Below are 12,356 nucleotides of genomic sequence, written 5' to 3' on the forward strand. Positions count from 1 at the left end.
ACATTCATTTGAATGGGTTTGAAAAATGTCCGCCCGTGAGCATTTTGTGGTCTCCGCGGCGAAACAGTTTTTTTTTAACCGGACAAAAAGTCAGACATGCAGGACTTTGTGTCTAGTTAAAAAAAAAACGGTTTTGCCGCAGAGACCATAAAACACTCACGGCGCTCATGGGCAGACACTATCTGATGGGTTTCCGTCTCTCTGAAAGCAGAGACCAGGGGCAGATGTGAACCCACCCTAAAATTGAAGGATAGAATGAGTTGGCGTATATGGCAGCAGTGAAAGGTTTTTTTAAATAACAAATTGTACATACTCTCTCATTTACATCTCTCTATCCAGCAGAGAGACTACATTTGGACACCCTGCTTTTGTTGATATTCTGTCCAATCAGTGGCTAAGTAGTGATACTCTCTTTGGCTGGATCACTATGTCACTAATTGATATACAAAAATAGCCTATTCAAAATTATCAGTGCTTGACCAGTAAGATGTAGACCCTAGTGAAGTTCTTACATAGTAAAGGCCAGCATGGTAGACGTTTGATACGTTTCCCAACAATAAGAAGCGTATTACTAAATAATCAGTAAGGTCTGAAGGCATCTGTACATAATAAACCTACTGCTACAAACACATATTAATCACTGTGTGCACAACCACCTATGGACACTGCTCCACGGGTGCGCTCACCAAACATTTGGTGACAATCTTGATTCCCTCTTAAATGTTGACATGCAGTATTTAACATACCATATGTGGAAAGTAACAAAACAGAGAGGAGAGGATGTATACAGCAAAGAATTCAATTTGTTTTAGTAGGGACTCTGCTGAGAAGGAGAAGCGAGAAACTATTATTGAATAAAGCCTTTGTCTGCTGAAGTACAAGACCTTGTGGGATTTCAGTTTGATTACATTTACTTTAGAATTACTCCACTGTTTTATTTTGTTTTCTTCAGTCAATTTGTGTCTGACTGTCAAGGGCAAGCTGCAATTTTTTTGTCACATATAAAACCAAACAAAAAAAGCAACAGAAATCATAGAATCGAGTCAGGTAAGATCAACTAAAACACCCGCACAAATCACGAGAGGCCACATGTAAGTAAAAAGAGATTTTACTACGGATGGAATAAACTTTCATGGTTCTTTAAGCAGAGACATTTGTGTATATTGAATTGTGTCCTCTGTGATGTAGTGGAAACATTGTATCCCGCAGATATCCACAGAAGACATTAGTAAGAGAGCCCTTTACAGCCTATCTACACAGGATGGGGCTTTGGTCTGTCACATCATAAAATGCCAGCAAAATGAGACAAAGCATCAGATATACTCAATGTATAACTTTTACTTATGACCCTTTTATTCCAAGACAGCTTCATACTGCCAGGAGAATTTGGCCCTTTAGTGATTTGGGGGGCAGCAGTGTATTGCTTCAATGGAGAAGAGTTTGTGCTTAAAGGAAATAGCTTTTATTGTAAAAGAAAGAAAAAAAATCTTCTTAAAGATATTAAGACGTGATTGGATGGAGCTAAGGGTTCAATAAGATTCCCAGTATTATATTCAATTAACTAATTACATATATATATATATATATATAATTTCTTGTGAGTGTTTTATTTATACCCCTCATGGAACGGATTTGTAGACCCACCTAAATAATGTTAATGGTGACTTGGTCATTGATGATCAAGAAAAGAGCTACCAAAAGAAGAAAGTAGTTCGCCGCGTCTCTCTTGGTGTCAAAACCCACGCGGGCAGTTCACGTGTGAACTAGCCCTTACTGGCACCACACTATATAAAGCCCTCTTAATGGCCCCAAACAATATAAATTGGAAGCTGGATTGTCTATAAACCTATTGTTATTTTTAATGATGCTTGAATTTTGCAGCTAGAGTCAGTGGCATAACTACTGGGGTAGCAGCAGTAGCAGTTGCCACAAGGCCTGGGACATTAGGGAGCCCGGTGGGCCCCTAATGTTTTTTTTTTTTTTAATAGGCAGTTACCTGCTGGAGTAACCCCAGCAGTTAACAGCCCCTATTTACTTACCGATCCCCACTCCTGCTCAGGGCCGTTTGTGCTTCTCCTTCTATGAATGCGGCTATGAGCAGGAGCAGGGATCAGTAAGTGATGCCATGAGCCTGCAAACCCCACAAACACTGTTATCATTATATTCTGGTGTCTTTTTGCAGCCGAGAGTATAATGATTGAAGGCCCAGGGGAGCTGAGGGAACATAAAAGACACTGTTACTTACCCCTGCTGCGCTCCGGCAGGCTTTGGGCCTGTGTGATGATGTCCCAGACGTCAAGTGGGACTGTGTCATTATGTGTTGCGACGAAGGCATGGGTCACGTGACATCTGTACCAACACGGAAGATGCCCGAAATCAGCGGGGAGTGCACCCGAGCCGAGGAGAGGTAAGTAACAGTGTTTTTTATGTTTGTATCCTCTCCTGGGTCTCTGATCATTATACTTTGGGGTTTGTTTATGGGTGGTTCACAATAGGGCATAATACTGTGTGCAATGGCTACTATGAGACATAATACTGAGTGCAAGGGCGACTATGGAGAACAATACTGTGTGCAGGGGACACTATGGGGGATAATACCATGTGCAGGGGACACTCTGGGGCATAATACTGTATGCAAGGGCCACTATGAGGCATAATACTGTGCACAGGGGCCATTAGGGGGCATTATACTGTGCACAGGGGCCACTATGGGGCATAATACCGTGCGCAAGGGCCACTATGAGGCACAATACTGTGCGCAGGGACCATTATGGGGCATTATACTTTCTACAGGGGTCACTATGGGGCATTATATTGTGTGTAAGGGACACTATGGGACATAATTATATGTGCAGGAAAGCAGTTTGTGTGCGCGCAGGGGAGGGGGGGCCATATCAAATGTCCACCTTGGTGCCCAGCCATTCCTAGTTACACCACTGCTATAGATTTCATACTTTATATTGCAATCCAACAAGGGAAATCCACTGCAAACTCACGCCAAACTAGGCATACAACCACACTATAATTTTCCACTGCATGAATATTTTTCTCTGATATATCTATATAGCACAGTAGTGTTCTGTCCCTATTGCTGGTTTTATTCAGAAATATAACTATATTATCCTATAGCAATGAGAATGTACAATTTATTCCATGCCCTAGAAGCTTGGCCAGATATATAGTTGCTGTGACATAGACTTGTCTTCCATTTAAAGATTGGCAATGGCCTCCAAGCAGTAATATTTATTGGGCTGTAGATTAACCTGTGTAGTGGCAACCCTACATGGACCCCAACCAATCTAATATTTGTCATCTATGCTGTGGATTGTTGATAAATCTTTCTTGATGGAATATTCCTGCAGGTCAAGCTAAGGTTGCATGCACACGGACTTACGCCGGGCTTGTAAAAATAATGGGTGTGAAGTGAATGGGAAGTGTTCGGGAGCCGTCCTCTGCGCTCACGTGTACGGCTGTGAATGAGTATTTTTACAAGCCCGGCGTAACTCTGTGTGCATGCAGCCTAAGATGTAAATTAATGGACTGGAAAGTAAAAGACCAGGTAGATTTGATGAGGACTGATGCATCTAGAATAGTTTTAGAAGAACAATTCAGAGACTAGACCCAAACATGACAAGTCAGCTTATACTTCTTGTAAGGGAATTCAAGTGATAAAACATTGCAAGTAAAATTTCATGTATCACTGACTACAACTATAAATGTGAGGTTCTTAGCGCACAGTTTTGGGAATTGTGCGAGCCCATCTGCCACATCAAGGCGACCTCATTCAGATGGGTCCCTACACTAAGACTCTATTTATATAATAAATGTTATACTCCCCCTATAGACGAGACCCCAGAGATCAAGATCGTACAGACTGCATTGTAACAGTGAATATATTAGAACATGATCTACTGCCCTATGTATAAAGTGTTAGTGTAGGGACCCATCGTAATAAGACCAAAAAGCGGTTGATGGGATCAAAAATGTTATGAAATAGTTGTGCTAGAACATCTTAGACGACTGACTTTACAATTCCGCTCCAAATTCACTATCAGGCAAGCTTCCACCGACTTTGAAAAGCTCCTTCTGGCCCCTCTACCCAAACTTAGGAAAATGTCTCTAGTTCTTCATACGTACCTTAAGAAACAGAACCTAGCTAGGCCGTCTTACATACTGTCTTGGGAGAGGGATCTGGGTGTGACTCTATCTGACGATCAGGTTAAACAAGTGCTAGCTCATTCACATGGGTTTTCCAGCTGCGTGAGGCTTCAGGAAAACCACTTCAAATTATTGTCACGTTGGTATAAAACCCCTGAGTGGCTATTCGCATATAAACTGTCAGATAGCGACCTTTTTTGGCGGTGTGGCGTGGAGAAGGGTTCGCTGACGCACATTTGGTGGTCTTGCCCTGTTATATGTAGCTTTTGGAGTGAAGTCGAGATGTCAATTAGATCCATATGTGGGGCTAGTTTCAAATTGACTCTACCTCATGTTGCTCTAGCGTTGCCCGACGCCCAGCTTTCTCCCTCCAAAAAAGACCTCAAGACGCACCTTATTGCGATTGCTAAGTTCCTTATCCCTCAGAAGTGGCTACAGACCACTGCTCCCTCTCATACTGAGTGGGTAGCTAGAGTTAACCAAGTTTGTAGATTTGAAGAAATTTCGAGTTGGGCCTCGGGTAACCATTCATCATTCCTGTGGACCTGGTCCTCCTGGCTTCGGTTTGCTAAGTTCAGACATCAGGTTTAGCGTCACTCAAGTGCTCTGCTCACACTGTCTTACCCCCCCCCCCCCTTTCGTTCTAACCCCCACCCCCCCACCCCCCGTTTTCTTTAGCTTTCTTTCCCTTTAAAAAATGTAAAAAATGTTGGCCTTCTACTCAGGGGTGGCGCCTGCGCGCGTCCACCCCTTCTCGAAGTTCTTTTTCATTGCATGTTTGTATTATTTTTGGTTGTGCCATTCTTTAAATAAAGAGTTGAAAAAAAAAAGAAATAGTTGTGCTATAATTTTTTCTATAACTATTACCATAACATTACTATATATATATATATATATATATATATATATATATATATATATATATGTGTTTATACATAGAAATTATAGAAGTTGAACTGCCGACAGGATTAATATGAATATATATGAATATATAACTTGACCCTAAGTGCAGCACACATTCATATATATATTTACCATATCTGCAGCACACACTCATATATACAATTGTAATATATATATATATATATATATATATATATATATATATATATACACAAATATGAACTGCAGACATCCATATATACAATTAATTTACATGCTGCAAAATTTCATACATACGTAATTAATCTATGAGCAGCAACTACTCATATATCAAATTACTCTGTTTGTTACACACTCAATTATGCTCTTACCCTATATGCTGCACACACTCATACATATACTTATTCTATCTGCAGCACACACTCATATATATATATATATATCATATCTGCTACACACACATGTATACGATTATTTATGTATATATATAATTATGAACTGCACACATCCATATGTACACTTAATTTACATGCTGCAAAATTTCATACATACGCAATTAATCTATGAGCTACATATACTGATACATCCATTTACACCATATTGGTTACACACCCATATAAACTTTTACCCAACGTGTTGAACATCTAAAAACACTTAATTTATGTGTTGTACATACTCACATACATGATGATAAATACACTTACTCTAAGTGCTGCAGATACTCCCATAAACACTTACAAGGGCTGCACACACTAATATGTACATTTATTTTATGTGGCGCTCACAGTCATATATACAGTTAACTTATTTGTAGCACACACTCTTATATATAATTTCTCTATGTGTAGCACACACTCTTATATACACACATCAAATGCAGCATGCACTAATGTATACAGTTAACTATGTACATCACACACCTATATATACACTATACACTTAACTAATGTGCTGCACATACACATAAAAACAAGTAACATATGAGCTGCACAAACTCATATATACATTTTCTTAATGTACTGCACACACTCCTACTTAAATTTAACCTATGTGCTGAAACCAAACAAGCACATAACTTACGTTTTGTACACATTAATAGACAAGCTTACATTTTGGACAGCCATACATATATATCCTTACCATATACATATCCTTATTCTAAGTGCAGCAGATACACATATACACTTACTGTATGTGCTGCACACACCCAAATATACACTTACTCTATCTGTAGCACACACATATATACAGCACACACTCAGATATACGCTTACATTATGTGAAACACACAATGACTTTTACATTTATTCTAGCCAAAATATATATATATATATATATATATATATATTTACCCTATGTGTAGCACACACTCATATATATCATATCTGCTGCACACACTCATGTATACAATTATATTATATATACAATTATGAACTGCACACATCAATGTATACATGTAGTTTACATGCTGCAAAATTTCATACCTACGCTTTAAGCTGAGCTACATATACTCATATATACATTTACTCTGTTTATTACACACTCATATATACTCTAACTCTACATGCTGAACACCTAAAAACACTTAACTCGTGTTGCACATACTCACATAGATGATGATAAATACACTTACTCTAAGTGCTGCAGATACTCCCATAAACACTTACTATATGGGCTGCACACACTAATATATATGCTATACTCATATATACACTTAATTGCAGCACAAACTCATAAATAGAGTTACTCTATGTGTAGCACACAATCTTATATACAATTTCTCTATCTGCTGCACACACTCTGATATACACTTACATCACATGCGGCATACACTCATATATACAGTTTCCTATGTACAGCACACACCTATATACACTAATCCAATAAACTTCACCTATGTACTGAGAACAAACAAGCACTTAACGTATGTGTTGTACAAATCAAGTTACCTACAGTATGTACAGCACACACCTATATATACACTTATCCAATCTGCTGCACATACTCATACATAAACTTAACCTATGGGAAGAAAACAAACAAGCACTTAACTTACGTTTTGTATATATTAATAGACAAGCTTACACTTTGGACAGCCAACAAAGATACATGTCCTTACTCTAATTTCAGCAAATACACATATACACTTACATTATGTGCTGCACACACCCATATATCCTCTTACCCTATTTGCTGAACACCTATAAACACTTAACGTATGTGTTGTACATACTCACATACATGATGAAAAATACAATTACTCTAAGTGCCGTAGATACTCCCATAAACACTTACTATATGTCCTAAACTCATATATACAGTTACCTATGTACATCACACACCTATATATAACACTCAACTAATGTGCTGCACATACACATAAACACAATTACCCTATGAGCTGCACAAACTCATATATACACTTAATGTACTGCACACACTCATACATAAACTTCACCTAAGTGTTAAAAACAAACAAGCACTTAGCTTTCATTTTGTACATATATACAGACAAGTACAGACCTGCAGACAAGTATACATATCCTTACTCTAAGTGCAGTAAATACACATATACACTTACCCTATGAGCTGCACACACCCCAATATACACTTACTCAATGTGCAGCACACACTCATAGATGCTCTTACACTTTGTGAAGCACACAATGATTTGATTTTAAACTTATTCTAGCTACAGCAGATACTCATATACACATTCAGTCTATGTAAATATATATACCTATCCTATGTGCAGCACACTCTCATATATATTTACTGCATCTATTGCACACACTCATTCATAAATTAATATTATATATACAAATATGAACTACACACATCCATATACAAACTTAATTTACATGCTACAAAATTTCATACCTACACTTTAATCTATGGGCTACATATACTCAAATATCCATTTACTCTATGCTCATTACATATTCATATATACTCTTACCCTATGTGCTGAACACTTAAAAACACTTAACTTATGTGTTGCACATACTCACATACATGATGATAAATACATTTACTTTAAGTGCAGCAGATACTCCCATAAAAACTTACTATATGGGCTGCACACAATAATATATATGCTACATGCATGTATACACTTAATTCCAGCACAAACTCATATATACAGTTACTCTATGTGTAGCACACACTCTTACATACAATTTCTCTAGGTGCTGCACACACTCTTATATACACTTACATTAAATGCAGCATACACTCATGTATACAGTTTCCTATGTACAGCACACACCTATATATACACTAATCCGATGTGCTGCACATACACATAAACTCAATTACCCTATGAGCTGCACACACTCATACACTTACTTAATGTACTGCACACACATATATAAACTTCACCTATGTGCTGAGAACAAACAAGCACTTAACTTACATGTTGTACAAATCAAGTTACCTACATTATGTACAGCACAGACCTACTGTATATATACACTTATCCAATCTGCTGCACATACTCATACATAAACTTAACCTATGGGGAGAAAACAAACAAGCACTTAACTTACGTTTTGTATATATTAATAGACAAACTTACACTTTGGACAGCCAATAAGGATAGATGTCCTTACTCTAAGTGCAGCAAATACACATATACACTTACCTTATGTGCTGCACACACCCATATATACTCTTACCTGCTGAACACCTATAAACATTTAACTTATGTGTTGTACATACTCACATAGATGATGATATATACATTTACTCTAAGTGCAGCAGATACACCCATAAACACTTACTATATGGGCTGCACACAATAATATATATGCTACACGCATGTATACACTTAATTCCAGCACAAACTCATATATACAGTTACTCTATGTGTAGCACACACTCTTACATACAATTTATCTGCTGCACACACTCTTATATAAACTTACATTAAATGCAGCATACACTCATGTATACAATTTCCTATGTACATCACACACCTATATATAGCACTTAACCAATGTGCTGCACATACACATAAACACAATTACCCTATGAGCTGCACAAACTCATATATACACTTAATGTACTGCACACACTCATACATACACTTCATCTATGTGCTGAAAACAAACAAGCCCTTAGCTTTTGTTTTGTACACATTAATAGACAAGTTTACATTTTGGACCTGCCGACAAGTATACATATCCTTACTCTAAGTGCAGTAGATACACATATACACTTACCCTATGTGCTGCACACACTCATATATACACTTACTCAATGTGCAGCACACACTCATAGATACTCTTACACTATGTGAAGCACACAATGATCTTAAATTTATTCTAACTACAGCAGATACTCATATACACATTCAGTCTATGTCAGTATAATATATATATATATATATATACCTATCCTATGTACAGCACACTCTCATATATATTTACTATATCTATTGCACACACTCATTCATAAATTAATATTATATATACAAATATAAACTACACACATCCATATACAAACTTAATTTACATGCGACAAAATTTCATACCTACACTTTAATCTATGAGCTACATATACTCAAATATCCATTTACTCTATGTTCATTACATATTCATATATACTCTTATCATATGTGCTGAACACTTAAAAACACTTAACTTATGTGTTGCACATACTCACATAGATGATGATAAATACATTTACTCTAAGTGCAGTAGATACCCCCATAAACACTTACTATATGGGCTGCACACACTAATATGTACATTTATTTTATGTGCTGCAGTTACATATACACAACTTATGTGCAGCACAAACTCATATATACAGTTACCAAATGTGCAGTACACACTCTTATATACAATTTCTCTATATGCTGCACACACTCATATACACTTACATCACATGCAGCATACACTCATGTATAGAGTTACCTATGTACAGCACACACCTATATATACACTTATCCAATCTGCTACACATACACATAAACACAATTACCCTATGAGCTACACAAACTCATACATACACTTAATCTATGTGCTGAAAACAAACAAGCACTTAACTTACGCGTTGTACACATTAATAGACAAGCTTACACTTTGGACAGCCAACAAGGATGCATATCCTTATTCTAAGCGCAGCAGATGCACATATACACTTACCCCATGTGCTGCACGCATCCAAATATACTATTAGGCTAAGGCCCCATGGGCCGTAATTGCAGCGCTAAAGCGCTGCGGAAAGAACTGCTGCGTGATCGCATTGCAGTTCTTTCCACAGCGCTTTGAAGAGAAAGTTCACAAAGTTTTCCTCTGCAGACTTTCTCTTCCCATTATATCTACGGGAAAGTCACTGGCATTTCTGTAGATATAATTGACATTCTGCGATTTGCAAAGGCTTTGCAAATCGCAGCGTGTCCGCACTGCATTTTTTCCACAAAGTGGGCATGGGATTTGCAGCAAATCGCAGCATTTTCGTCCCGTGGGGCCCCGGCCTTACTCTAGCTGTAGCACACACATATAAATACACTTACTCAATGTGCAGAACACTCTCATAGATACAATGATTACTCATATATACATTTACTCTATTTAAGTATATATATATATATATATATATATATATATATATATACTTACCCTATGTACTGTAAACACTCTTATTAACCCTTACATCACATGCAGCATACACTTATGTATACAGTTACCTATGTACAGCACAGACCTTTATATACACTTATCCAATCTGCTCCACACACTCATACATAAACTTAACCTATGTGCTGAGAACAAACAAGCACTTAACGTACGTGTTGTACAAATCAAGTTACCTACAGTATATACAGCACACACCTATATATACACTTATCCAATCTGCTCCACACACTCATACATAAACTTAACCTATGTGCAGAAAACAAACAAGCACTTAACTTACGTGTTGTACGCATTAATACACAGGCTTACACTTTGGACAGCCGACAAGGATACATATCCTTACTCTAAGTGCAGCTGTTACACATATACACTTACCCTATATGCTGCACACACCCAAATATACAATTACTTTATCTGCTGTACAAACTGTAATATAGAATTACCCTTTGAGCTGCACAAATTCATATATACACTTACTCTATGTGCAGCAAACCCTCATAAATACACAAACACAAACACTGAATTTATGCATCACACATACTAAAAGATATTGTTATAGAATGTGAAGCAAACATTGATACACACAGTCCATGTGCAGCACAAATTCATAAATACACGAAGGCTATGTGCTGAAGACATAAAAATACGTATGTGCTGCACACACTCATAGATACACTTACGCCTGGTGACGAACACAATGATTTATACACGTATTCTAGCTACAGCAGATACTCCTATACAGTGGCTTAACTAGGAATGGCGGGGCCCCGTGGCGAACTTTTGACATGGGGCCCCCCCTCCCCAAACCGATGCCAAAGACCTCGACTGACCCCCTCCTCCGCACTCTATTATGTCCCTTAGTAAGCCCTGCACACAGTATTAACCCCTATAGTGTCCAATGCACACAGTATTAACCCCTATAGTGTCCCCTGCACACACAGTATTAACCCCTATAGTGTCCCCTGCACACACAGTATTAACCCCTATAGTGTCCAATGCACACACAGTATTAACCCCTATAGTGTCCAATGCACACACAGTATTAACCCCTATAGTGTCCAATGCACACACAGTATTAACCCCTATAGTGTCCAATGCACACACAGTATTGACCCCTATAGTGTCTAATGCACACACAGTATTATTTACCCCTATAGTGTCCAATGCACACAGTATTATTAACCCCTATAGTGTCCAATGCACACACAGTATTATTAACCCCTATAGTGTCCAATGTACACACAGTATTAACCCCTATAGTGCCCCTGCACACACAGTATTATCCCCCATAGTGTCCCCATATGTCCCACTGTGGACACCTATAAACATTTATTATACTCTGGGGTCTGAAAAGACCCCAGAGTATAATAATCGGAGATCCGGGGGATTAAAACCATTAAAAGAACAGAGACAGTTGCTTACCTGTTCCTGTCGGCTGTCCTGTCCGCTCTTGTCCAGCTTTAATGACGTCAGACGTCACATGACCCGGGAAGCTGGCCTGGGTCATGTGACGTCAGACACGAATGACGGAGGCCTGGCAGGATCGTGGAGAGGTAAGTAACAGTGTTTTTTATGTTCCCTTACCCCTCCCGGTGCGCCGATCATTATACTCGGGGGTCTGCAAAGACCCCCGAGTATAATGATAGCCTCTGTGGGCCCCGCGGTGTCACT

This window comes from Leptodactylus fuscus, chromosome 3 (genome assembly GCF_031893055.1).
Source record: "Leptodactylus fuscus isolate aLepFus1 chromosome 3, aLepFus1.hap2, whole genome shotgun sequence".
In the NCBI taxonomy this organism is placed as follows: domain Eukaryota; kingdom Metazoa; phylum Chordata; class Amphibia; order Anura; family Leptodactylidae; genus Leptodactylus; species Leptodactylus fuscus.